At 35.0% G+C, this 26,967-nt stretch overlaps 2 long non-coding RNA genes, 12 other non-coding genes and 7 pseudogenes across 14 annotated transcripts; all 21 read right to left on the bottom strand.

The window, feature by feature from the left end:
* Positions 1 to 643: 643 nt before the first annotated feature.
* LOC116749406 lies at positions 644 to 12,677 on the bottom strand. The gene is made up of 11 exons (XR_004348601.1): positions 12,615 to 12,677; positions 11,627 to 11,642; positions 10,666 to 10,749; positions 9,517 to 9,602; positions 8,602 to 8,688; positions 7,984 to 8,061; positions 6,996 to 7,011; positions 6,035 to 6,118; positions 4,886 to 4,971; positions 3,971 to 4,057; positions 644 to 3,430 (listed from the first exon to the last, which is right to left on the bottom strand). It is a non-coding gene; the product is annotated as an uncharacterized LOC116749406 (long non-coding RNA).
* Positions 819 to 885, bottom strand: LOC116750231 (annotated as a pseudogene).
* On the bottom strand, positions 1,981 to 2,044 carry LOC116750203 (annotated as a pseudogene).
* On the bottom strand, positions 3,566 to 3,640 carry LOC116750185. The gene has a single exon (XR_004348903.1). It is a non-coding gene; the product is annotated as a small nucleolar RNA SNORD113/SNORD114 family (small nucleolar RNA).
* On the bottom strand, positions 4,481 to 4,552 carry LOC116750177. Its single transcript, XR_004348897.1, has one exon. It is a non-coding gene; the product is annotated as a small nucleolar RNA SNORD113/SNORD114 family (small nucleolar RNA).
* Positions 5,450 to 5,516, bottom strand: LOC116750230 (annotated as a pseudogene).
* On the bottom strand, positions 6,612 to 6,675 carry LOC116750201 (annotated as a pseudogene).
* LOC116750184 lies at positions 8,197 to 8,271 on the bottom strand. Its single transcript, XR_004348902.1, has one exon. It is a non-coding gene; the product is annotated as a small nucleolar RNA SNORD113/SNORD114 family (small nucleolar RNA).
* LOC116750176 lies at positions 9,112 to 9,183 on the bottom strand. The gene has a single exon (XR_004348896.1). It is a non-coding gene; the product is annotated as a small nucleolar RNA SNORD113/SNORD114 family (small nucleolar RNA).
* On the bottom strand, positions 10,081 to 10,147 carry LOC116750229 (annotated as a pseudogene).
* On the bottom strand, positions 11,243 to 11,306 carry LOC116750200 (annotated as a pseudogene).
* Positions 12,678 to 12,837: 160 nt separating the features above from the next.
* Positions 12,838 to 12,912, bottom strand: LOC116750167. Its single transcript, XR_004348889.1, has one exon. It is a non-coding gene; the product is annotated as a small nucleolar RNA SNORD113/SNORD114 family (small nucleolar RNA).
* A 906-nt stretch (positions 12,913 to 13,818) lies between these two features.
* LOC116750197 lies at positions 13,819 to 13,895 on the bottom strand (annotated as a pseudogene).
* An 883-nt stretch (positions 13,896 to 14,778) lies between these two features.
* Positions 14,779 to 14,850, bottom strand: LOC116750214. Its single transcript, XR_004348922.1, has one exon. It is a non-coding gene; the product is annotated as a small nucleolar RNA SNORD113/SNORD114 family (small nucleolar RNA).
* A 331-nt stretch (positions 14,851 to 15,181) lies between these two features.
* Positions 15,182 to 26,752, bottom strand: LOC116749409. Its single transcript, XR_004348604.1, has 4 exons — positions 26,287 to 26,752; positions 23,359 to 23,436; positions 16,131 to 16,215; positions 15,182 to 15,239 (listed from the first exon to the last, which is right to left on the bottom strand). It is a non-coding gene; the product is annotated as an uncharacterized LOC116749409 (long non-coding RNA).
* Positions 15,754 to 15,825, bottom strand: LOC116750165. The gene has a single exon (XR_004348887.1). It is a non-coding gene; the product is annotated as a small nucleolar RNA SNORD113/SNORD114 family (small nucleolar RNA).
* LOC116750240 lies at positions 16,696 to 16,767 on the bottom strand. The gene has a single exon (XR_004348940.1). It is a non-coding gene; the product is annotated as a small nucleolar RNA SNORD113/SNORD114 family (small nucleolar RNA).
* On the bottom strand, positions 21,515 to 21,586 carry LOC116750226. The gene has a single exon (XR_004348932.1). It is a non-coding gene; the product is annotated as a small nucleolar RNA SNORD113/SNORD114 family (small nucleolar RNA).
* Positions 22,943 to 23,017, bottom strand: LOC116750234. The gene has a single exon (XR_004348935.1). It is a non-coding gene; the product is annotated as a small nucleolar RNA SNORD113/SNORD114 family (small nucleolar RNA).
* LOC116750182 lies at positions 23,582 to 23,656 on the bottom strand. The gene has a single exon (XR_004348901.1). It is a non-coding gene; the product is annotated as a small nucleolar RNA SNORD113/SNORD114 family (small nucleolar RNA).
* LOC116750161 lies at positions 24,540 to 24,611 on the bottom strand. The gene has a single exon (XR_004348883.1). It is a non-coding gene; the product is annotated as a small nucleolar RNA SNORD113/SNORD114 family (small nucleolar RNA).
* Positions 26,753 to 26,967: the final 215 nt, after the last annotated feature.

Genomic DNA, 26,967 nt, shown 5'->3' with positions numbered 1-26,967 from the left:
TGGTTATTCATCGGAACCACCGAAGAGCTTAGAAATATCTAATATATATTTAGAATCATTCTCGTGTCAACATCTTTCATTAATAACTCTCATTTTTCATTTTATGAATGAATCAATATAGTACTTCATATTAATCCCATATTTCACTCTGGGCTATTTGGATTTCATTGATTATATTTCACAACTTGCAATAATACAGTCAATAGCCTTAAATAAAATATTGAAACTAAGGCCAAAATTTGTCTATTACTCACATGGTCTCCACAGTCCTAACACGTGAATGCAACCAGAGCTCTCAGGACCACAGAAGAATCCTTCAACCAGCTTAAGTGCTCCCATTCTAAGGAGTACAGAGCAGAAAAGATGATAAAAAATTTCAGACCTTATCTCCATTGATCCTTGTTATCCACATTTCATTTACTCATTTAAGCATTCATGAATTTTTCATAGTGTAGTATTTTTTTCTCTTAAGAAAAGAAAACCTTAAATTTGAGACTGACCCAGAACAATAATGTTGACTCTTATTTATCAGTGTCTGTATGATCCTTTCAGCAAAAGGGCAAGACACTTATTCATTTATTGCTTAAAGGGCATGAATGTTTTCTATTTTATTAATAATATTTCTTGCCTGACCACATATGATCCTGGTGGACAATGCTTCACCTTCTTCTTTTCATCTTTTTTTTACATTTTTTCAGGGTTCAATTACTGATTTATTATTATTAATACATCTAACCCCCAAAATGGAATATGATGTTTGTATTTTCCTAACATTGACCCGTGGGGTCATTTATAACAGAACATTGGCTAGATTTTGCATGGATAGATTTTACATGGTATTCACCATATATAACTCCTATGCCTCCAGTCATCATCAGTGGTCCAGGAGGGGCTCTTTTCTCCAGTATCATCTACATCTGTTTATTGATTAATTCACTATTATTTAAATAACTTCCCTGGTAGCCCAGTGGTTAAGACTCCATGCTCCCAATGCAGGGGGTCCGGGTTTGATCCCTGGTCAGGGAACTAGATACCGCATGCCACAACTAAGAGCTCACATGCTGCAACTAAAGACCCTGCATGCTGCAAATAAAGATCCTGAATGCTGCAACTAAGACCTGGCATAGCCAAATAAATAAATAAATATTTTAAAATAAATAACATAAGTCACATAAATAAATCATGAGTAAGACCCTTAAATATCCCTAACATCTATCTAAACCATCATCTCCCCTGACACTCAACTCTCTCATTAACTGAACTCAGTGTTTCATATATGGATTCATGATCATATTCCTTGACTTTGGCAAGTTTGGACTTCTACTATATTTTTTAACAATACAGTAAGTGTCTTTTTAAGAATACGGCTCAAATCCAAGACACGAACACTGACTACTACTCACATTGTTCTCCATCCTCCTAACACAGATGCAACCATAGGGCTCCTGACCATGCAAGATGCTTAGATCAGCTCAAGGGCATCCATTCTGAGGAGCACAGGGCAGAGCACATGATAAAAAATTGAGAACTAATCTCCACTGATCCTTGTTTCTGCATTTCATTTTTCAGTGGTTTAGACAATCGTTAATTTGGAGTATATTTATTTCAATTTCTCTTAAGAAAATGAACCTAAAACTTGATGCTGACCAAGAAAATGAGCAGTGATTATTACTACAATTGTCCATCTTTCTCTTAGTCAAAGATTTTTCATGTACCATTTATTCCTCTTTGGACTTCACTGTTTTCAAATTTACTAATATTGTTTCTTCTATCACCACATATGTTTATAATTGGACAATATTTCACTGCCTTCATCTTTATTTATTTATATGCTTATTTATTGCTTATTTGATTAACCCAATTATAAAATATAAAGAAAATGCACACACATAAAGACCAAAAACAAGTCCCTTGTATATATATTAGACAAGTGTCTCTAGAATCAACTCAAATAGGACAATGGACTAGATTCCATTTGCATCGGACATCAGACTGCCAGTCATCGTACACAACTCATACGCCACCAGTAGTCATCATCGATCCAATATTGTTCCTCTTTTTCTTCACTCATTTCTACATGGTTTATTGACTAATTCAGAAAATCAATCATAATAATTTAAAAGTTTATTCACAAAACCCAAGAAGAGTCATGATATCCTTATTCTGTAAATAATTCATTCTCACAGCAGAGTATCTTTCTTAAAAATAATGGTGCCATTTTTCATCTAAGCAGTATTCAATATATGTCACTGAGCTACAGTTGGCCTTCTTCTATCCTGTATGGAACTTTCAAATAAAACTGAATAAATGCACAGGAAAAAAAAAATCACTGAAACTGAGACAAGAAATTTGACTATTACTCACATTGGTTCCTGTGAATCTAACACAGTGATGCAATCATAAGGTGCATGACCATGGAATCATGGTTAATCAGTTCGAACGTGTCCATTTTCAGAAGTACAATGCACAGCAGATGTTTAAAAAAAAGGAAAATGTATTGAGATTGATTCTTGCTTTCTAGATTTATAGTCACAAATCATGAGGAATTTATAACTTTTTCATAATTTAGAGAACTTTTCTATGAACAAAAAGAACCTCAAACTCTGAGAATGACACAGATCAATAAAACTGGCAATCATCACATCTGTATGATGCTTGGTCAAAGACGTGACACCATTGATCCGTTCATTTCCTAACGGGCATCAGTGCTGGCAATTTTCATTACTATTTCTTGGCTGACAATATATTTTCATAGGTACATAATAATTTACCTTTTCTTCTTAAGCTATTATTTATATATCTTTAATGGTTCTATTATTTATCCATTAATAATACTAAATCAAAATCTATTAACCCAAACTAAGAGCATGACTTTATATATTTCAAACATGTGTCCATAGGACGAAATCAATGTAGAAAATAGAGTGTGTACACTTCTTGGCCCTCAGGCTTCCAGATACTTATGGTTCCTTGCCCATTAATGCCTCATCCTCTACCCAACTTCATCGTTGGTCCCCTTGGGTCCAATTTTAGTTCATTCATTGGTACACCTCTATCAATTAAATCATTACATTATTAATACTAATGAAAGAAAAACATGAATACCCCAAACCCAAGAACCAGACCAGCGAATATCCCTAACTTCTCTGCAAACATTATCACCATACATGAGATCTCCTTGGTTAATGAATTTCCAGGTTCTAGATTATCACTTCATCAGCATAAGCTCTCATGGTTTTTTATCAACAGGCCATCATCAACCCTTTGATATATATCGATTATGTTTGAAAATACAATGAAAACACTTAAACCAATTCCCCAAACCAAGAGAGGAACACTGGCCATTACTCACCTGGGTCTCTGTCCCATAGCAACCCGAAAAGGAAAGCCTTGATCACAATGGAGGCTGAAATCACCTTGAGCTTCTATTCTGAAAAGTACCAAACAGAGAAGGTGATGACCGAGATTGAGACTTTCACACCATGGATCGGCGGATTTGTTGACTGATGCTTTCATTAGCATAACCAATGAAAACACATGAAGAGAAGACCACATTTCTTTTGTATTGGACCTCAGCGTTCCAGACACGTATTGTTCGTCATCGATGACTCACACGCTGGCATTTATCATCATCAATCCAGAAAAGATGACTTTCTCTTCATTCATTCTATATCATTTATTGGTTAATTCATTAATTCACTAATTACAACTTTAAAACAATATGATTCACAAAACACCAAGAAGTCCTTGTTATTCCTGATATGTATCTTGAGTCATTCTCAAATCAATGTATCTTTGTTATTAATTATACAACTTTTCATAAATGCTTTAATCATTGTGATTCTATTAATCACATATTTGTTACAAGGACACATTGGACTTTCTGGAATATTTTTAATTATTTTTGTTAACACAATGAAGACCCTTAACAAAACATTCAAACCAAGGAAAGAATTTGCTTATTACTCACATAGATCTCTGGGATCCTAAAACACAGATCCTATCCTAAGGCTGTCAATCAAGGAAAGGTCCTTAAATCAGGTCCACTGTGTTGCTTCTGAGGAGAAGAGGGAAGAACAGATGACAAAAATGGTTGAGACATTCTCTTCACTGATCATTGATTGCTTTTATCTTCCATTTAATCAATCCTTAGGCAATCATTAATTTGGTGTGAATATTCATTTCTCTTAAGAAAATGAACAAGTTTGACCCTTGACCAGATTATGAACATTATGTAAGACTATTATTCCCTTAGAAAACAGTTAACAGTCATATACCATTCCCATATTTATATAATGGCCAATGCTTCACGCATTCATCTTTACTGATTTATATAATTCTTTATAGATTCTCTCATTTATCCAATTACAATAATAGATGAAAATGCATGCACATAAGGAACAAATCAAGATCTCGGTATATTCCTGACATCTGTCTATAGAATACCTTCAAATAATGAAAATGGACTAGATTAATTTTATTGGGCCTCAGAGTTCCAGACACACACTCATCGTATATGACTCACACACTGCCAGTAGTCATCATTAATCCAGTACTGTATCTCTTTTTATTCATTCCTTTCCACACTATTTATTGCTCAATTCATAATTCAGTAATTATAATTTTTTAAATGGTTATTCATCGGAACCACCGAAGAGCTTAGAAATATCTAATATATATTTAGAATCATTCTCGTGTCAACATCTTTCATTAATAACTCTCATTTTTCATTTTATGAATGAATCAATATAGTACTTCATATTAATCCCATATTTCACTCTGGGCTATTTGGATTTCATTGATTATATTTCACAACTTGCAATAATACAGTCAATAGCCTTAAATAAAATATTGAAACTAAGGCCAAAATTTGTCTATTACTCACATGGTCTCCACAGTCCTAACACGTGAATGCAACCAGAGCTCTCAGGACCACAGAAGAATCCTTCAACCAGCTTAAGTGCTCCCATTCTAAGGAGTACAGAGCAGAAAAGATGATAAAAAATTTCAGACCTTATCTCCATTGATCCTTGTTATCCACATTTCATTTACTCATTTAAGCATTCATGAATTTTTCATAGTGTAGTATTTTTTTCTCTTAAGAAAAGAAAACCTTAAATTTGAGACTGACCCAGAACAATAATGTTGACTCTTATTTATCAGTGTCTGTATGATCCTTTCAGCAAAAGGGCAAGACACTTATTCATTTATTGCTTAAAGGGCATGAATGTTTTCTATTTTATTAATAATATTTCTTGCCTGACCACATATGATCCTGGTGGACAATGCTTCACCTTCTTCTTTTCATCTTTTTTTTACATTTTTTCAGGGTTCAATTACTGATTTATTATTATTAATACATCTAACCCCCAAAATGGAATATGATGTTTGTATTTTCCTAACATTGACCCGTGGGGTCATTTATAACAGAACATTGGCTAGATTTTGCATGGATAGATTTTACATGGTATTCACCATATATAACTCCTATGCCTCCAGTCATCATCAGTGGTCCAGGAGGGGCTCTTTTCTCCAGTATCATCTACATCTGTTTATTGATTAATTCACTATTATTTAAATAACTTCCCTGGTAGCCCAGTGGTTAAGACTCCATGCTCCCAATGCAGGGGGTCCGGGTTTGATCCCTGGTCAGGGAACTAGATACCGCATGCCACAACTAAGAGCTCACATGCTGCAACTAAAGACCCTGCATGCTGCAAATAAAGATCCTGAATGCTGCAACTAAGACCTGGCATAGCCAAATAAATAAATAAATATTTTAAAATAAATAACATAAGTCACATAAATAAATCATGAGTAAGACCCTTAAATATCCCTAACATCTATCTAAACCATCATCTCCCCTGACACTCAACTCTCTCATTAACTGAACTCAGTGTTTCATATATGGATTCATGATCATATTCCTTGACTTTGGCAAGTTTGGACTTCTACTATATTTTTTAACAATACAGTAAGTGTCTTTTTAAGAATACGGCTCAAATCCAAGACACGAACACTGACTACTACTCACATTGTTCTCCATCCTCCTAACACAGATGCAACCATAGGGCTCCTGACCATGCAAGATGCTTAGATCAGCTCAAGGGCATCCATTCTGAGGAGCACAGGGCAGAGCACATGATAAAAAATTGAGAACTAATCTCCACTGATCCTTGTTTCTGCATTTCATTTTTCAGTGGTTTAGACAATCGTTAATTTGGAGTATATTTATTTCAATTTCTCTTAAGAAAATGAACCTAAAACTTGATGCTGACCAAGAAAATGAGCAGTGATTATTACTACAATTGTCCATCTTTCTCTTAGTCAAAGATTTTTCATGTACCATTTATTCCTCTTTGGACTTCACTGTTTTCAAATTTACTAATATTGTTTCTTCTATCACCACATATGTTTATAATTGGACAATATTTCACTGCCTTCATCTTTATTTATTTATATGCTTATTTATTGCTTATTTGATTAACCCAATTATAAAATATAAAGAAAATGCACACACATAAAGACCAAAAACAAGTCCCTTGTATATATATTAGACAAGTGTCTCTAGAATCAACTCAAATAGGACAATGGACTAGATTCCATTTGCATCGGACATCAGACTGCCAGTCATCGTACACAACTCATACGCCACCAGTAGTCATCATCGATCCAATATTGTTCCTCTTTTTCTTCACTCATTTCTACATGGTTTATTGACTAATTCAGAAAATCAATCATAATAATTTAAAAGTTTATTCACAAAACCCAAGAAGAGTCATGATATCCTTATTCTGTAAATAATTCATTCTCACAGCAGAGTATCTTTCTTAAAAATAATGGTGCCATTTTTCATCTAAGCAGTATTCAATATATGTCACTGAGCTACAGTTGGCCTTCTTCTATCCTGTATGGAACTTTCAAATAAAACTGAATAAATGCACAGGAAAAAAAAAATCACTGAAACTGAGACAAGAAATTTGACTATTACTCACATTGGTTCCTGTGAATCTAACACAGTGATGCAATCATAAGGTGCATGACCATGGAATCATGGTTAATCAGTTCGAACGTGTCCATTTTCAGAAGTACAATGCACAGCAGATGTTTAAAAAAAAGGAAAATGTATTGAGATTGATTCTTGCTTTCTAGATTTATAGTCACAAATCATGAGGAATTTATAACTTTTTCATAATTTAGAGAACTTTTCTATGAACAAAAAGAACCTCAAACTCTGAGAATGACACAGATCAATAAAACTGGCAATCATCACATCTGTATGATGCTTGGTCAAAGACGTGACACCATTGATCCGTTCATTTCCTAACGGGCATCAGTGCTGGCAATTTTCATTACTATTTCTTGGCTGACAATATATTTTCATAGGTACATAATAATTTACCTTTTCTTCTTAAGCTATTATTTATATATCTTTAATGGTTCTATTATTTATCCATTAATAATACTAAATCAAAATCTATTAACCCAAACTAAGAGCATGACTTTATATATTTCAAACATGTGTCCATAGGACGAAATCAATGTAGAAAATAGAGTGTGTACACTTCTTGGCCCTCAGGCTTCCAGATACTTATGGTTCCTTGCCCATTAATGCCTCATCCTCTACCCAACTTCATCGTTGGTCCCCTTGGGTCCAATTTTAGTTCATTCATTGGTACACCTCTATCAATTAAATCATTACATTATTAATACTAATGAAAGAAAAACATGAATACCCCAAACCCAAGAACCAGACCAGCGAATATCCCTAACTTCTCTGCAAACATTATCACCATACATGAGATCTCCTTGGTTAATGAATTTCCAGGTTCTAGATTATCACTTCATCAGCATAAGCTCTCATGGTTTTTTATCAACAGGCCATCATCAACCCTTTGATATATATCGATTATGTTTGAAAATACAATGAAAACACTTAAACCAATTCCCCAAACCAAGAGAGGAACACTGGCCATTACTCACCTGGGTCTCTGTCCCATAGCAACCCGAAAAGGAAAGCCTTGATCACAATGGAGGCTGAAATCACCTTGAGCTTCTATTCTGAAAAGTACCAAACAGAGAAGGTGATGACCGAGATTGAGACTTTCACACCATGGATCGGCGGATTTGTTGACTGATGCTTTCATTAGCATAACCAATGAAAACACATGAAGAGAAGACCACATTTCTTTTGTATTGGACCTCAGCGTTCCAGACACGTATTGTTCGTCATCGATGACTCACACGCTGGCATTTATCATCATCAATCCAGAAAAGATGACTTTCTCTTCATTCATTCTATATCATTTATTGGTTAATTCATTAATTCACTAATTACAACTTTAAAACAATATGATTCACAAAACACCAAGAAGTCCTTGTTATTCCTGATATGTATCTTGAGTCATTCTCAAATCAATGTATCTTTGTTATTAATTATACAACTTTTCATAAATGCTTTAATCATTGTGATTCTATTAATCACATATTTGTTACAAGGACACATTGGACTTTCTGGAATATTTTTAATTATTTTTGTTAACACAATGAAGACCCTTAACAAAACATTCAAACCAAGGAAAGAATTTGCTTATTACTCACATAGATCTCTGGGATCCTAAAACACAGATCCTATCCTAAGGCTGTCAATCAAGGAAAGGTCCTTAAATCAGGTCCACTGTGTTGCTTCTGAGGAGAAGAGGGAAGAACAGATGACAAAAATGGTTGAGACATTCTCTTCACTGATCATTGATTGCTTTTATCTTCCATTTAATCAATCCTTAGGCAATCATTAATTTGGTGTGAATATTCATTTCTCTTAAGAAAATGAACAAGTTTGACCCTTGACCAGATTATGAACATTATGTAAGACTATTATTCCCTTAGAAAACAGTTAACAGTCATATACCATTCCCATATTTATATAATGGCCAATGCTTCACGCATTCATCTTTACTGATTTATATAATTCTTTATAGATTCTCTCATTTATCCAATTACAATAATAGATGAAAATGCATGCACATAAGGAACAAATCAAGATCTCGGTATATTCCTGACATCTGTCTATAGAATACCTTCAAATAATGAAAATGGACTAGATTAATTTTATTGGGCCTCAGAGTTCCAGACACACACTCATCGTATATGACTCACACACTGCCAGTAGTCATCATTAATCCAGTACTGTATCTCTTTTTATTCATTCCTTTCCACACTATTTATTGCTCAATTCATAATTCAGTAATTATAATTTTTTAAATGGTTATTCATCGGAACCACCGAAGAGCTTAGAAATATCTAATATATATTTAGAATCATTCTCGTGTCAACATCTTTCATTAATAACTCTCATTTTTCATTTTATGAATGAATCAATATAGTACTTCATATTAATCCCATATTTCACTCTGGGCTATTTGGATTTCATTGATTATATTTCACAACTTGCAATAATACAGTCAATAGCCTTAAATAAAATATTGAAACTAAGGCCAAAATTTGTCTATTACTCACATGGTCTCCACAGTCCTAACACGTGAATGCAACCAGAGCTCTCAGGACCACAGAAGAATCCTTCAACCAGCTTAAGTGCTCCCATTCTAAGGAGTACAGAGCAGAAAAGATGATAAAAAATTTCAGACCTTATCTCCATTGATCCTTGTTATCCACATTTCATTTACTCATTTAAGCATTCATGAATTTTTCATAGTGTAGTATTTTTTTCTCTTAAGAAAAGAAAACCTTAAATTTGAGACTGACCCAGAACAATAATGTTGACTCTTATTTATCAGTGTCTGTATGATCCTTTCAGCAAAAGGGCAAGACACTTATTCATTTATTGCTTAAAGGGCATGAATGTTTTCTATTTTATTAATAATATTTCTTGCCTGACCACATATGATCCTGGTGGACAATGCTTCACCTTCTTCTTTTCATCTTTTTTTTACATTTTTTCAGGGTTCAATTACTGATTTATTATTATTAATACATCTAACCCCCAAAATGGAATATGATGTTTGTATTTTCCTAACATTGACCCGTGGGGTCATTTATAACAGAACATTGGCTAGATTTTGCATGGATAGATTTTACATGGTATTCACCATATATAACTCCTATGCCTCCAGTCATCATCAGTGGTCCAGGAGGGGCTCTTTTCTCCAGTATCATCTACATCTGTTTATTGATTAATTCACTATTATTTAAATAACTTCCCTGGTAGCCCAGTGGTTAAGACTCCATGCTCCCAATGCAGGGGGTCCGGGTTTGATCCCTGGTCAGGGAACTAGATACCGCATGCCACAACTAAGAGCTCACATGCTGCAACTAAAGACCCTGCATGCTGCAAATAAAGATCCTGAATGCTGCAACTAAGACCTGGCATAGCCAAATAAATAAATAAATATTTTAAAATAAATAACATAAGTCACATAAATAAATCATGAGTAAGACCCTTAAATATCCCTAACATCTATCTAAACCATCATCTCCCCTGACACTCAACTCTCTCATTAACTGAACTCAGTGTTTCATATATGGATTCATGATCATATTCCTTGACTTTGGCAAGTTTGGACTTCTACTATATTTTTTAACAATACAGTAAGTGTCTTTTTAAGAATACGGCTCAAATCCAAGACACGAACACTGACTACTACTCACATTGTTCTCCATCCTCCTAACACAGATGCAACCATAGGGCTCCTGACCATGCAAGATGCTTAGATCAGCTCAAGGGCATCCATTCTGAGGAGCACAGGGCAGAGCACATGATAAAAAATTGAGAACTAATCTCCACTGATCCTTGTTTCTGCATTTCATTTTTCAGTGGTTTAGACAATCGTTAATTTGGAGTATATTTATTTCAATTTCTCTTAAGAAAATGAACCTAAAACTTGATGCTGACCAAGAAAATGAGCAGTGATTATTACTACAATTGTCCATCTTTCTCTTAGTCAAAGATTTTTCATGTACCATTTATTCCTCTTTGGACTTCACTGTTTTCAAATTTACTAATATTGTTTCTTCTATCACCACATATGTTTATAATTGGACAATATTTCACTGCCTTCATCTTTATTTATTTATATGCTTATTTATTGCTTATTTGATTAACCCAATTATAAAATATAAAGAAAATGCACACACATAAAGACCAAAAACAAGTCCCTTGTATATATATTAGACAAGTGTCTCTAGAATCAACTCAAATAGGACAATGGACTAGATTCCATTTGCATCGGACATCAGACTGCCAGTCATCGTACACAACTCATACGCCACCAGTAGTCATCATCGATCCAATATTGTTCCTCTTTTTCTTCACTCATTTCTACATGGTTTATTGACTAATTCAGAAAATCAATCATAATAATTTAAAAGTTTATTCACAAAACCCAAGAAGAGTCATGATATCCTTATTCTGTAAATAATTCATTCTCACAGCAGAGTATCTTTCTTAAAAATAATGGTGCCATTTTTCATCTAAGCAGTATTCAATATATGTCACTGAGCTACAGTTGGCCTTCTTCTATCCTGTATGGAACTTTCAAATAAAACTGAATAAATGCACAGGAAAAAAAAAATCACTGAAACTGAGACAAGAAATTTGACTATTACTCACATTGGTTCCTGTGAATCTAACACAGTGATGCAATCATAAGGTGCATGACCATGGAATCATGGTTAATCAGTTCGAACGTGTCCATTTTCAGAAGTACAATGCACAGCAGATGTTTAAAAAAAAGGAAAATGTATTGAGATTGATTCTTGCTTTCTAGATTTATAGTCACAAATCATGAGGAATTTATAACTTTTTCATAATTTAGAGAACTTTTCTATGAACAAAAAGAACCTCAAACTCTGAGAATGACACAGATCAATAAAACTGGCAATCATCACATCTGTATGATGCTTGGTCAAAGACGTGACACCATTGATCCGTTCATTTCCTAACGGGCATCAGTGCTGGCAATTTTCATTACTATTTCTTGGCTGACAATATATTTTCATAGGTACATAATAATTTACCTTTTCTTCTTAAGCTATTATTTATATATCTTTAATGGTTCTATTATTTATCCATTAATAATACTAAATCAAAATCTATTAACCCAAACTAAGAGCATGACTTTATATATTTCAAACATGTGTCCATAGGACGAAATCAATGTAGAAAATAGAGTGTGTACACTTCTTGGCCCTCAGGCTTCCAGATACTTATGGTTCCTTGCCCATTAATGCCTCATCCTCTACCCAACTTCATCGTTGGTCCCCTTGGGTCCAATTTTAGTTCATTCATTGGTACACCTCTATCAATTAAATCATTACATTATTAATACTAATGAAAGAAAAACATGAATACCCCAAACCCAAGAACCAGACCAGCGAATATCCCTAACTTCTCTGCAAACATTATCACCATACATGAGATCTCCTTGGTTAATGAATTTCCAGGTTCTAGATTATCACTTCATCAGCATAAGCTCTCATGGTTTTTTATCAACAGGCCATCATCAACCCTTTGATATATATCGATTATGTTTGAAAATACAATGAAAACACTTAAACCAATTCCCCAAACCAAGAGAGGAACACTGGCCATTACTCACCTGGGTCTCTGTCCCATAGCAACCCGAAAAGGAAAGCCTTGATCACAATGGAGGCTGAAATCACCTTGAGCTACTATTCTGAAAAGTACCAAACAGAGAAAGTGATGACCGAGATGGAGACTTTCTCTCCTTTGATCCGCAGATTTCTTGATTGATGCTTTCAGTGGCTTAATTAGCATAACCAATGAACATGCATGAAAAGAAAGACCACATTTCTTTTGTATTGGACCTCAGAGTTCGAGACACGTATTATTCATCATCGATGACTCATACGCCGGCATTTATCATCACTGATCCAGAAAAGATGAATGTCTCTCCATTCTATATTGTTAATTGATTAGTTCATTGATTCACTAATTATAATCTATAACTCTATGAGTCACAAAACCCAACAAGGCCTTGATACCACTAACATGCCTCTGGAAAGATACTCACATAATTATATCACTTTCATATCTATGATCAGTTTTTCAAATCTGCATTAATCAATATAATGCTTCATATTAATCTCTTTATTATCAATAGGATAAAAATGGCCTTCTTTAATTATACTTCAAATATTTTATTAATACAGTAAATATGTTAGACAAACCACCCAACCCAAGACTACAAATTTGATTTTGCTCACACTGGTCTCTTGGCTCCTAAAACAAAGATGCCATCCTAGGCTGGTGCTCAAGGAAGAATCTTTCTTTCAGGTCCAGTGTGTCCACTCTGAGGAGTATAAAGCAAAGCAGATGATAAAAATGGTGGAGACACTCTCCACTTACCCTTACTTCAACATTCACACAGATATTTAGGCAATCATTAATTTAGTGTATGTATTAAGTCTGTTGAAAACGAACCACTTCAATCTTGCCACTGAGCCAGAATATGAAGGTTGTCTACAAATTATCCTGTCTACCTCATTCTTACCCTAAGTGGTAATGGTCATGTACCATTCATTACTGATTGAACTTCAGGGTTTCCATGATATACTAATAACATTTCTTGTCTCACCACATATTTTGGTAATTGGAAAGTGTTTTACTCCATTCATCGTTAGTTTTAATTACATATTTATTTATAGATTCTCATATTATCCAATTATAATAATAGAATGAAATGCATGAACACAAAGACGAAAAACAAGCCCCTCATTTATTCCTAACATTTGTCTATAGGACACCTTCTCAAGCTGAGAATGGACAAGCTTAATTTAATATTGGACCTCAGAGTTCCAGACATGTATTCATCATATACAACTCATATTGATGATGACCAGAAATCATCATCTATCCAGTACTGTTCTTCTTTCTACATACATTTCTATTTCTTTATTGATTAAATTAAAAACTCACTAATAATTTTAGCAGTACAATTCAAAAAACCCAAGAAGACCCCTGATGTACATAGAATTATTCTCAGTGTAATACATCCCATACTAACAGTCTCAGTTTTCCATATATGCATTAATCAATATGGTGGTTTGTATATCCATACTCAATACTGAGATACAGCTGCCTTCTTTATTTATATTCCACATTCCAAACAATACAGTGAATTACTTTAATAAAAAAGCAAACTGAAAAAAGAACTTCAACTATTACTCACATTAATCTTCACCCTCCTATTATACAGAAGCAACCACAGAGCTCATGTTCATGGAAGATGCTAAATGATGCATGCATTCTGGGGAGTACAGAACATGAAAGATAATAAAAATATTGAGACCTAATCACCAGTGATCCTTGTTTTTTACATTTCATTTAGTCAGTATTTAGATATTTATTAGTTTTTCTTATTCTCTCTATTTTTTGTCTTGTTAAAAGAAAAAACACAACCATTTGGCTAAAGCAGAACAATTAAACTGATTCCTACTTATGCATTTCTATCTAATCTTGGTCAAATAAGTGACCCTCACCCATTTATCTAATGGGCATCAGTGTTTTTAATGTTTATTAACCATATCTTTTGCCTCACGAAATATGTTCAATTTGGACCATGCTTCACCCTATTCTTTCCTTACATGTTAATTTATATTTGCTTAATGGTTCCATCACAGATCCATTAATACTAACAAATCTAAATCCATGAAATCAATACAAGAATATGATCTTTAAATATTCCTGACCTCTTTCTACAAAAGCAATTTCAAAGAGAGAGAGACTATTTATGTTCTGGGTTGGACCTCAGAGTTTCAGACATGTTTTCATCGTTCAGGACTCTTCCCGAAACGATCATCATCATTGGTCCACGACTGAGTCTCTTCTCTTCATTCATTTGTATATTTGCATTGATTAAATCATTAATTAGTTGATAATAACCCCAAGAATAAGACCCTTCAATATCCCTAATTCTCAGTTTAAGAATCATTTCCCATTAAGGGTCCACCTCTTGCATTATTCAACCTCAATCCTGCCCACTATCAATTACTCAAAATAATATTTCTTCTCAGATTTATCATTGAACTATGAGTAATTTTTGATTAATTTAATACTTTTTAATAACACCATGAGTACCCTCAAACACATTACCTAATCCAAGAACACCAACCTTGCCTGTTATTTACCTTAGTTACTTTCTGACACAGAAGCAGCAGGACAGCTGAGCACAGCAGAAGCTGAAGTAGGGGGAACATCTGTCCTGAAGAGTAACAAGCAGACAAGGTGATAAAAATATTCAGATTTATCCATCTATTTATTTATTCTCCATTTATCCAATATCCTGCTATTCATTTGCACAGTAATTTAGTCATTTACTAAATTATGGTAATTATTTATTTGCTTTTTCCTTAATGAATCAAATGTCAAAGTGCTTACTGACTCAGTCAGTAACTAATACCTATCATTTTCTGTATCACTCTTAACCAAAGAGATAACATCTTTATATAACTTTTTACCTAAAAAGTCTTTTCAATATATATTAATGTATTTGTATATAATAGTAATTTTGACCAACCGCATATTTTTATTATTGAAAAGCCTTCATATTCATCATTATTTAATTTACAAATTTGTATATTGACTACTTCATTGATCCAATCATAAAAATTTTTTAAATGCATGGTCATAATAACCAAAACAAATATCTTTGTATATTCCTAACCTCTGCCTATAGGATCACTTCAAACAAGACAATGGAATAGATTCCATTTGCATTGGACCTCAGAGTTCCAGACACGTATTCATCGTACACGACTCTTACGCCACGGGTAGTCATCATTGATCCAATATTGACCCTCTTTTCTACATACATTTTTATTTCTTTATTGTATAAATCACAAATTCACTGATAATTTTAGCATTACAATAAAAAACAAGAGCACTGATGTATATGGAATTATTCTTAGTTTAATATATGTCTCATATTAATGCTCAGTTTTCCATATATGCATTAATCAATATAATGGTTTGTAATAACATACTCAACACTGAAATGCAGCTATCTTCTTTACTCATATTCCACATTTCTTAACGATACAGTGAATTTCTTTAATAAAAAAAAACTGAAAAAAGAACTTCAACTGTTACTCACATTAATCTCCATCCTCCTATTATACAGAGGCAACCACAGACCTGGTGACCATGGATGATTCTAAACCATCGCTAGTGCATTCATTCTGAGTACAAAACACAGAAGATGATGAAAATACTGAGACCAGAAGCCACCGATCCTTGTTTTTGGAATTTCATATACTCAGTATTTAATTATTTATTAGTTATTGTTTTTCTATTTATTTTTTACCTTATTAAAAGAAAAACCTAAACCTTTAGTCTGAAAAAGAATAATTTAATGACTCTTACATAGGCATGTCTATAGAACTCTGGTCAAGGAGGTGACCCTCACCCATTTATTTAATGGGATTCAGAATTTTCAGTTTTTATTCACAATATCTTTTGCTTCAACAAAGGTGTTCATATGAGAAAAATACTTCACCCTATTTTTCCTTATACATTTATATTTGCTTAATGAGTCCATCACAGATCAATTACAAATAACAACTATAACTCTATGAAATCAACAAGAATATGATCTTTTGGTATTCCTGACATCTCCCTATACAATTTTAATGAAAGAAATAGACTACTTATGCTCTGTGTTGGACCTCAGAGTTTCAGACATGTTTTCATCACTAAGGACTATTCCTGGAACGATCATCATACTTCGTCCATGAATATGTCTCTGTTCTTTGTTCATTTCTATTTGTTTATTGACTGATCAAGTAATCCATTCACAAACATTTTTAAATTCTATTATCTGCAAAACCCAAAAAGAGCATGATATCCCTACTGTGTAAATAGCTCAATTTCATATCAATGAAACTCTTTTTTGAATTAGATGCTGTTTTCATTTATTTATTAATCATTTAATGTTTCATCAAATTCTCTATTTCTTATTGAGCTTGGCCATCTACTATTCTGTATGGAAATTTTGAACTTTACCCTTAATACACACAGACACACACACACACAAACACAGAAATCAACAAAACCATGAGAAAAAATATGATTAAATATTTCTTAATAGATCTTTATTGGAGTATAATTGCTTCACAATACTGTCATCTTTAGTTTCTGTTGCACAACAAAGCAAATCAGCCATATGCATACACATGTCCCCATATCCCCTCCCTCTTGAGCCTCCCTCCCATCCTCGCTACCCCACCCCTCTAGGTCATCGCAAAGCACTGACCTGATCTCTCTGTGCTATGCTGTTGTTTCCCACCAGCCAAATATTTTACATTCGGTAGTGTATATATGTCAATTCTACTCTCACTTCGCCCCACTTTCGCCCTCCCACCCCATGTCCAAAAGTCTATCTTCTATGTCTACCTCTTTATTCCTGCTCTGCATCTAGGTTCATCAGTACCTTTTTTCTTTTAGGTTCCATATATATGCGTTAGCATACGGTGTTTGTTTTTCTTTCTGACTTACTTCACTCTGTATGACAGACTCTAGGTCCATCCACCTCACTACAAAACTCAATTTCCTTTCTTTTTATGGCTGAGAAATATTCCATTGTTTACATGTGCCACATCTTCTTTATCCATTCATCTGTCAATGGGCATTTAGGTTGGTTCCATATCCTGGCTATTGTAAATAGTGCTGCAATGAATATTGTGGTGTATGTCTCATTTTGAATTATGTTTTTCTCAGGGTATTTGTCCAGTAGTGGGATTGCTGGGTTGTATGGTAGCTCTATTTTTAGTTTTTTAAGGAAACTCCATACTGTTTTCCATAGCGGTTGTATCAATTTACATTCCCACCAACAGTGCAGGAGGGTTCCCTTTTCACCACACCCTTACCAGCATTTACTGTTTCTAGATTTTTTGATAATGGCCATTCTGACCAGCATGAGGTGATACCTCATTGTAGTTTTTTTTTTTTTTTTTTTTTTTTTTTTTAATTTATTTATTTATTTTTGGCTGAATTGGGTCTTTGTTGCTGCGCGTGGGCTTTCTCTGATTGCAGAGAGCAGGGGCTACTCTTCATTGTGGTGCGAGGGCTTTTCATTGCTGTGGCTTTGCTGTAGAGCACGGGCTCTAGGTGTGCAGGCTTCAGTAGCTGTGGCTTGCAGGCTCTAGAGCACAGGCTCACGGCACACGGGTTTAGTTACTCCGCGGCACGTGGGATCTTCCCAGACCAGGTCTTGAACCGGTGTCCCCGGCATTGGCAGACGGACTCCCAACCACTGCGCCATCAGGGAAGCCCCTCATTGTAGTTTTGATTTGCATCTCTAATAATTAGTGACGTTGAGGATCTTTTAATGTGCCTGTTGGCCATCTGTATGTCTTCCTTGGTGAAATATCTATTTAAGTCTTTGGCCCATTTTTTAACTGGATTGTTTTGGGTTTTTTTGATATTGAGTTCCATGACCTGTTGTATATTTTGAAGATTAATCCTTTGTCTGTTGTTTCATTTGCAAATATTTTCTCCCATTCTGAGGGTTGTCTTTTGTCTTGTTTATGGTTTCCTTTTCTGTGCAAAAGCTTTTAAGTTTCATTAAGTCCCATTGTTTAGTTTTGTTTTTATTTCTGTTACTCTAAGAGGTGGGTGAAAAAGATCTTGCTGTGGTTTATGTCAAAGAGTGTTTTTCCTATGTTTTCCTCTAAGAGTTTTATAGTGTCTGGTCTTACGTTTAAGTCTTTAATCCATTTGGAGTTAAGTTTTGTGTATGGTGTTAGGTAGTGTTCTAATTTCACTCTTTTACATGTAGCTGTCCAGTTTTCCAGCACCACTTACTGAAGAGGCTGTCTTTTCTCCATTGTATGTTCTTGCCTCCTTTGTTGTAAATTAGGTGCCCATATGTGTGTGGGCTTATCTCTGGGCATTCTATCCTATAACACTGATCTATATTTCTGTTTTTCTGCCAGTACCATACTGTCCTGATTACTATAGCTTTGTGGTATAGTTTGAAGTCAGGGAGCCTCATTCCTCCAACTCCGTTTTTCTTTCTCAAGATTGCTTTGGTTATTCAGGGTCTTTTGTGTTTCCATAGAAATTGTAAAATTTTTTGTTCTAATTCTGTGAAGGATGTCATTGGTAGTTTGATAGGGATTGCATTGAATCTGTAGACTGCTTTGGGTAGTATAGTCATTTTCACAATATTGATTCTTCCAACCAATTGATCAGAAGATCAACTGATCGCCTCCTTAGGAAGATTTATTCCTAGATATATTATTCTTTTTCTTGCAATGGTAAATGGGAGTGTTTTCTTAATTTTTCTTTCTGATTTTTCGTTGGTGGTGTAGAGGAATGCCAGAGATTTCTGTGCATTAATTTTGTATCCTGCAACCTTACCAAATTCATTGATTAGTTCTAGTAGTTTTCTGGTGGCATCTTTAGGATTTTCTGTGTATAGTATCATGTCATCAGCAAACAGTTACAGTTTTCCTTCTTCTTTTCCAATTTGTATTACTTTTATTTCTTTTTCTTCTCTGACTGCTGTGGTTAGGACTTCCAAAACTATGCTGAATAAGAGAGGTGAGAGTGGACATCCTTGTCTTGTTCCTGATCTTAGTGGAAATGCTTTCAGTTTTTCACCATTGAGTATGATGCTTGCTGTGGTTTTGTCACATATGGCCTTTATTATGTTGAGACAGGTTCCCTCTATGCCCATTTTCTGGAGAATTTTTATCATAAATGGGTGTTGACTTTTGTCAAAAGCTTTTCTGCATCTACTGAGATGATCATATGGGTTTTATTCCTTATTTTGTTAATGTGGTGTATCACATTGATTGATTTGCACATATTGAAGCATCCTTGCGTCCCTGGAATAAACCCCACTTGATCATGGTGTATGATCCTTTTAATATGTTGTTGGATTCTGTTTGATAGTATTTTGTTGAAGATTTTTGCATCTATGTTCATCAGTGATATTGGTCTATAATTTTCTTTTTTTGTGATATCTTTTTCTGGTTTTGGTATCAGGGTGATGGTGGCTTCGTAGATTGAATTTGGGAGTGTTTGTGCCTCTGAAATTTTCTGGAAGAGTTTGAGAAGGATGGGTGTTAGCTCTTCTCTAAATGTTTGATAGAATTCGCCTGTGAAGCCATCTGGTCCTGGGCTTTTGTTTGCTGGAAGATTTTTAATTACGATTTCAATTTCACTACTTGTGATAGGTCTGTTTATAGTTTCTAATTCTTTCTGGCTCAGTCTTGGAAAATTGTACTTTTCCAAGAATTTCCATTTCTTCCAGGTTGTCCATTTTATTGGCATATAGTTGTTTGTAGTAGTCTGTTATAATCCTTTGTATTTCTGCACTGTCTGTTGTGATTTCTCCTTTTTCATTCCTAATTTTATTGATTTGCGTCCTCTCCCTTTTTTTCTTGATGAGTCTGGCTAAGGGTTTATCAATTTTGTTTATCTTCTCAAAGAACCAGCTTTTAGTTTTATTGATTGTTGCTATTGTTTTCTTCATTTCTATTCCATTTATTCCTGCTCTGATCTTTATGATTTCTTTCCTTCTACTGACTTTGGATTTTCTTTGTTCTTCTTTCTCTAGTTGTTTTAAATGTAGAGTTAGATTGTTTATTTGAAATGTTTCTTGAGGTGAGAGTGCATTGCTCTAAACTTCCCTCTTAGAACTGCTTTTGCTGCATCCCATAGGTTTTGGGTCGCTGTGTTTTTATTGTCATTTGTTTCTATGTATTCTTTTATTTCTTCTTTGAGTTCTTCAGTGATCTTTTGGTTATTAAGTAGCACACTGTTTAGCCTCCACGTATTTGTGTTTTTTACAGTTTTTATCCTGTAATGGATTTCCAGTCTTATAGCTTTGTGGTCAGAAAAGATGCTTGATATGATTTCAATTTTCCAAGCCTTCATTTGTGACCCAAGATGTGATCTATCCTGGAGAATGTTCCATGTGCACTTGAGAAGAAAGTGTAATCTATCACTTTTGGGTGGAATGTTCTATAAATATCAATTAGATCTATCTGGTCTGTTGTGTCATTTTAAAGCTTGTGTTTCCTTATTTATTTTCTGTTCGGATGATCTGTCCATTGGTGTAAGTGGGGTGCTAAAGTTCTCTACTATTATTGTGTTACTGTCAATTTCCCTTTCATGGTTGTTGGCATTTGCCTTATATATTGAGGTGCTCCTATGTTGGCTGCATAAATATTTATAATTGTTATATCTTCTTCTTGGATTGATCCTTTGATCATTATGTAGTGTCCCTCCATATCTCTTGTAAGAGTCTTTATTATAAAGTCTATTTTATCTGATACGAGTATTGCTACTCCAGCTTTCTTTTGATTTCCATTTGCATGAAATATCTTTTTTCCATCCCTTCACTTTCAGTCTGTATGCATCACTAGGTCTAAAGTGGGTCTCTTGTAGACAGCACTGGTCTCCTGGCTCCTAAAAAAAGATGCCACCCAGGGCAGATGCCCAAAGAAAAATCCTTAGATTAGCTTTGAATAGGATATCAAAGTTACAGACACAAATCCAACTTTCATGACCCATAAGCCACCAGGAGTAATCAGCCATACAATGTAACTTCTGTGACCTCAAGTATTTGGGCATTGTTTATTGAATAATTCAATACATCACAAAATAATTGAAAGTGCTATTAAACACAAAACCTAAGGAGAATCATGATATCCCTATTCTGTAAATAGTTCATTCTCACAGCAATGAATCTCTTCTGTGAATTATGATGCTGCTTTTGTATTTTTTTTCAGCTATGTAGTAATCAACTAATGCTTGAAAAATGCAACATTTAAAACTGAGGTGCACTGGCTTTATGTTATCCTATATGGATCTTTCTAAAAATAAACTGAGTGTATACTCAGAGGAAGGAAAAAGACTGAAAGAAAGGCACGAAATTAGATTATTGATTACATGGGTTCCTGCAGTTATATGATGCATCACCATGGAATCGATCTATTATGGCCCTTCCTTCTCTTTGCTTATTACTACATTGTTTACTGATTGAAGAAATAAATCTCTCATAAATATTGGAAAACCTATTAATCACAAAACCTAAGGGCAGTCATGATATCCCTCTTATCAAAAGAGTTCATTCTCACAGCAGTGCGTCTCTCCTGTAAACCATGATGCTGGGTTTGTGTTGATTTGTTTTGTATTGTCTTGATTTGTTTGTTTTTTCCATCCGGGCAGTAATCAATTAATGTTTCATAAAATGTAACATTTATCACTGAGCTGCATTGGCCTTACTTTTCCTGTATGTATCTCTCCAATAATACACTCAATGCACACACAGAGGGACAAAAAAAATAACGGAAACCATGACATGAAATTTATTACCCACATGGGTTCCAGCAATCATAAGGTGCATCACCATGGAATACTGATAGCTTAATCAGCTTGAACATGTCCATTTTAATCAGTAGAAAGCACAGTCAATGAAACAAAAAAGAGAAAGAAAAAGGAAACTGTATGGACATTGATGCTTTCTGTCCAAATTTAGAGTTCTCAATACTCACGAATTGATCACTCTTTCATAATGCAGAGATTTTTCTTCTTCTACAATCAAAAATACCTGCAAACTTGAGAGTGCTCCAGAACAATAAAACTGAATCTTAATTATTCACATCCAAATGATGCTTGGAAACAGTTGACCTCCTAGGTCCATTTGTTATTAACGGTCCTAACTGATGGAAATATTTAGGATTGCTTCTTGCCGAACCCCATGTGTCCACAGTAGACAATAATGGACCTTTTCTTCTTAATCTACTATTTATACATTTTGAAGTGTTCTATCACTGACCGATTAATAGTATGAAATATAAATTGAGTAACGCAAAGTAGGAGCATGATTTTATATATTCCGAACATCTGTCCAAGGGAAGAAATCAATGTAGAAAATGAAGTATGTAGCCTTTCTTGGACCTCAGGATTCCAAATACTTATAGTTCCTTGGCCATGCCTCATCCTCTACCAAACATCATCGTTGGTCCCCTTAGGTCCAATTTTAGTTCATTCATTGATACATCACTATCAATTAAACCATTACATCATTGATATTAATGAAAGAAAGACACAAAAAACCAAAACCCAAGAACAGTATACCCACGAACATCCCTAATTTCTCTCCAATCACTATCACCATACATGAGATCTCTTTCCTTAATGCATTTCCAGTATCTAGATGATCACTTCATCAGCATAAGCTATCATGTCTTGTTTTTAAATGGGCCATATCATCAACCCTTTAATATATATCGACGACTTTTGAGAATACAATGAAAATACTTAAATCAATTCCCCAAACCAAGGCAGAAACCTTGGCCATAACTCACCTGGGTCTCTGTCCTACAGCAACCTGAGAAGGAGAACCTTGATCACAATGGAGGCTGAAATCACCTTGTGCTTCTATTCTGAAAAGTACCAAACAGAGAAGGTGTCGACTGAGATTGAAACTTTCTCTCCATGGATAGGCAGATTTGTTGACTGATGCTTTCTTTGGCTTACTTAGCAAAACCAATGAAAAAGCATGAAGAGAAAGATCACATTTCTTTTGTATTGGACCTCAGAGTTCCAGACACTTATTATTCATAATCAGGGACTCATACGTTGGCATTGATCATCATCAATCCAGAAAAGATGACTTTCTCTTCATTCTATATGTTTCACTGATGCATGCGTTAATTCACTAATGCCAGTTATGACCCTCTAGGGTTCGCAAAACTCAGTGAGGCCTTGATATCGCTCACCTGTCTCTAGAACCATTCTCACATCATCATATCTCTCTCATATTTATTATCTGGTTTTTGCTTCACAAGAGTTCCTGTTTATCGATGGGATAAAGATGCCCTCCTTTAATTTCCTTTCATCCATTTGGTTAGCATAGTCATTACTTTTAGTGAAAGCGCCCACCCCTAGACTAGGAACTAGATGATGATCACACAGGTCTCCTGGCTCCTACGACCATGATGCCATCCTAGGCTGGCCCTCGAGGACGAATCCTCGTTTCTGGTCCAGTGCATCCATTCTGAGGAGTATAAAGCGAAGCAGGTTATAAAAATGGTGGAGACACTCTCCACTCATCTTTGCTTCCACATTCACATCGTTACTTAGGCTATCCCTAACATAGCAAGTATGTGAGATCTGTTGAAAAGGAACAACTTCAATCTTGCCTCTGTGCCAGAATATGAAGGTTGTCTACCACTTCCCCTGGTCCCCTTCTCCTTACCCTAAGTGGTAACAGTCATGTCCCATGGCTTTAAAATTGAAATCCAGGCTTTCCTTGACATATTAATGGTATATCTTGTTTCCACCCATATATCCATGAATAGAAATTGTTTTCCGTCATTTTTCTTTATTTTAACTCATATATTTATGAAGAGGGTCTCAGTTTTTCATTTGCACGAACAAAATGAAAAGGCATGAACACAAAGACTGCAAAGGAGCCCCTCATTCATTCCTGACCTCAGCCCCTAGGGTCACTTCCAATAGGACAATGGACTAGATTCCATTTGCATCGGACCTCAGAGTTCCAGACATGTATTCATCATACACGACTCGTACGCCACCAGTAGTCATCATCAATCCAATAGTGTCCCTCCTTCTCTTCATGTATTTCTACACTGTGTACTGATTAAGGCAATAAATCTCTCATAAATACTGAAAAGCCTATTAATCACAAAACCCAAGGGCAGTCATGATTTCCCTCCTCTCTGCATAGTTCATTCTCACAGCAGTGTGTCTCTCCTATAAATCATGATGCTGATTTTGTGTTGTTTTGTTTTGTTTTGTTTTTTTCATTGGGGCAGTAATCAATTAATGTTTCATAAAATGTAACATTTATCACCGAACTGCACTGGCCTTTTGTTTTCCTATATGAATATCTCGAATAATACCTTGGATGCACACCCAGGCAGACAAAAATAAATGGAAACCATGACAAGAAATTTGCTTATTACTCACACGGGTTCCTGCAATCATAAGGTGCATCACCATGGAATACTGATAGCTTGCTCAGCTCAAATGTGTCCATTTTAATCAATAAAAGCACAGTCGATGAAACAAAAGAGAGAGTAAGGAAACTTATGAACATTGATGCTTTCTTTCCACATTTAATGTTCTCAGTCATGAGGAATTGACCACTCTTTCATAATGAAGAGATGTTTTTTTCTTCAGAAAATAATACCCTCAAACTTGAGAGTGGCCAAGAACAATAAAATTGACTCAATTATTCACATCTACATGACTCTTGGCCAAACAGTTGACCTCCTAGGTCCAATTGTAATTAAGGGGCGTAAGGGGTGGAAATCTTTAGGATTACTTCTTGCCAGCCCACATGTGTCCACATTTGGCAATAACTGACCATCTCTTCTTAATCTACTATTTACATATTTTGAATGGTTCTATCATTGATCGATCAATAGTATTAAATATAAATTTAGTAAACCAAACTAAGAGCATGACTTTATATATTCTGAACATCTGTCCATAGGAAGAAATCAAAAAAGAGTACATATCCTTGGCCCTCAGGCTTCCAGATACATATGGTTCCTTGCCTATGCCTCGTCCTCTACCCACCTTGTTTGTTGGTCCCCTTGGGCTCAATTTTATTTCATTCATTGACATATCTCTGTCAATTAAATCATTATACCATTGGTATTAATGAAAGAAAGACACGAATATCCAAAACCCAAGAATAAGACCTGCGAATATCCATACGTTCTATCCAATCACTATCACCATACATGTGATCACTTTCCTTAATGAATTTCCAGGATCTAGATGATCACTTCATCAGCATAAGCTCTCATGGCTTATTTTTCAACAGGCATCATCAACCCTTTGATATATATCAATGACTTTTGAGAATGTAATGAAAACACTTAAACCAATTCCCCAAACCAAGACACGAGCCCTGGCCATAATTCACCTGGGTCTCTGTCCCATAGCAAACTGAAAAGGAGGACCTTGATCACAATGGAGGCTGAAATCACCTTGAGCTTCTATTCTGAAAAGTACCAAACAGAGAAGGTGATCACCGAAATTCAGACTTTCTCTCCATAGATCCGAAGATTTGTTGACTGATGCCTTCACAGGCTCAATTAGCATAACCAAAGAAAACACATAAGAAAGACCACATTTCTTTTGAGCCAGCTGCACTGGCTTTCTGTTTTCCTATAGGGATCTTTCCAATAATACACTGAATGTAACACAGAGGGACAAAAAATAATGGAAACATGACATGAAATTTGATTATTACTCACATGGGTTCTGGCAATGATAAGATGCCATCACCGTGAAATACTGATAGCTTGCTCAACTCGAATGTGTCCATTTTAATCAGTAGAAAGAACAGTCGATGACAGAAAAGAGAGAGAGAAAAGAAACTTTATGGACCTTGATGCTTTCGTTGCAGATTTAATGTTCTCAGTCATGGAGAATTGATCACTCTTTCGTAATGCAGAGATTTTTCTTTTTCTACACACCAAAATACCCTCAAACTTCACAGCGACCCAGAACAATAAAACTGACTCTTAATTATTCACATCTAAATGATGCTTGGCCAAAAATTTGACCTCATAGGTCCATTTGTTATCAATGAGCATCAGTGGTGGTAATCTTCAGGATTACTTATTGCTGGAACACATGTCCAATGTAGGCAATGATTGACCTTTTCTTCTTAATATACTATTTATATATTTTGAACCATTCTATCACTGATCTATTAATAGCATGAAATCAGAATTGTGTAACCCAAACAAAGGGCATGACTTTATATATGCTGGACATCTGTCTATAGGAAGAAACCAATGGAGAAAACAGAGTATGAATCCTTCTTGGCCATCAGGCTTCCAGATACTTATGGTTCCCTACCCAGGCCTCATCCTATACCCAACTTGATCGTTGGTCCCCTTGGTTCCAATTTTATTTCATTCATTGATATA

This window comes from Phocoena sinus, chromosome 2, assembly GCF_008692025.1.
Source record: "Phocoena sinus isolate mPhoSin1 chromosome 2, mPhoSin1.pri, whole genome shotgun sequence".
NCBI classification, from domain to species: domain Eukaryota; kingdom Metazoa; phylum Chordata; class Mammalia; order Artiodactyla; family Phocoenidae; genus Phocoena; species Phocoena sinus.
Note: the sequence above shows the minus strand (reverse complement) of the source record. Positions and strands in the feature narration are given on the sequence as shown.